The sequence below is a fragment of the Mandrillus leucophaeus genome, unplaced genomic scaffold (assembly GCF_000951045.1).
Source record: "Mandrillus leucophaeus isolate KB7577 unplaced genomic scaffold, Mleu.le_1.0 Scaffold510, whole genome shotgun sequence".
Classification (NCBI taxonomy): domain Eukaryota; kingdom Metazoa; phylum Chordata; class Mammalia; order Primates; family Cercopithecidae; genus Mandrillus; species Mandrillus leucophaeus.
In genome coordinates, this window is record NW_012105476.1 from 262,536 (window position 1) to 263,856 (window position 1,321).

The 1,321-nt window shown below is 57.8% G+C and overlaps 1 protein-coding gene across 1 annotated transcript in view; it reads left to right on the forward strand.

Annotated features, from left to right (window-relative positions):
- The first annotated feature begins 6 nt into the window (after positions 1–6).
- STK25 (serine/threonine kinase 25) overlaps positions 7–1,321 on the forward strand; it is a 13,263-nt gene continuing 11,948 nt past the window's right edge. Inside the window, exon 1 of the mRNA XM_011996372.1 lies at positions 7–90. The gene's annotated coding sequence lies outside the window, so the exon portion shown is untranslated. The remainder of the gene's footprint in view (positions 91–1,321) is intronic.

Genomic DNA, 1,321 nt, shown 5'->3' on the forward strand with positions numbered 1-1,321 from the left:
CCGTGTGCTTGTGGCGTTTTGCGTGGTAGGAGCTCGCAGACCTCTTGACTCCGAGCCCCGGGTGGCTCCGCCTGTGCGAGGGCGGTGGAGGTGCGTGAAGAGACGCCGGCTCCGGGACAGGACGCTGCCCCCAGCGCGGGGCGGGAACCTCGTGTCGGCATCTGACGGCAGTGGGAGGTCAGGGGCCACACTGCGGCCTGAGCCCGGGCCACGGGTCGTTCTGGCCGTTCTGGCCGTGTTGGGCTGGGCGGGGCCGTAGAGGAGACCCTGATGGGCGCTGAGGGGCTGGGAACGTGGAGAAGCCGATCTGAGCGGCCGGTGTGCAGGGAAAGCAGAGAACGCGTGTGTGCTTTGGCCCAGGGGAAGGTGAAAAGGCCGCTCTGTTCAGAACCGTTTAACCCCTGCTGCGGGCGGTGGCCCGAACAGGAGGCTCATCATTCCTCTTCGAAGAAGTCGGTTCCACTGTGGAGCCACCTTGAAGCGTCTGGTGGGACAGCCTCGGAGGGAACCACTACAGCGAGCCCTTAGTCTGGAGCGAGGACCAGCTGCTGCTGCCACAGGGCATGCCAGGGAAGGAGGGTGGGGACAGCCAGCCTGGGACCTGGAGACTTGCACTGTGTACCTCTCCCCATTAGTTTGACTCTGGCTGCTGGGTTTTGTTAGGTCTTAGCGTTCGGTTTTGCTCTCCTTGATGCCTTGGCTCTGCCTAAGGTGTTGGAATCGCCGCTAAAATGTGTGGCTCCTTGTTCACTCCTCTGTGCTGAATTCCTGAGAGCTGGGTGTGCAGTGGAACAGGAAGGGCGTCTGTCCGCACAGGGGCAGGAACTGGAGTCAGGGCTGCTTTGGAGGAAACTGGACCAGCCTAGAGACCCGGAACACAGCGTGCAGCTGTTGGGCCAGGCAGCCTGGACCTGTGCGGTCACAGACAGGGCTGGGGCTTGCTGACGTTGAATTAAGCTAACAGATTTTTGACTTTCTGTATCTGGTAACTTACATGACTAAGGTGCTGGGAGAAAAATCTGTCACCAGTTTATTTTATTTTTATTTTTTATTTTTTTGAGACAGAATTTCACTTTTGTTGTCCAGGCTGGAGTGCAATGGCGCAATCTCAGCTCACTGCAACCTCTGCCTCCCAGGTACAAGCGATTCTCCTGTCTTGGCCTCCCGAGTAGCTGGGATTACAGGCATGTGCCATCACGCCCAGCTAATTTTGTATTTTCAGTAGAGACGGAGTTTCACCATGTTGGTCAAGCTGGTCTCAAACTCTTGACCTCAGGTGATCTGCCCACCTCAGCCTCCCAAAGTGCTGGGATTACAGGTG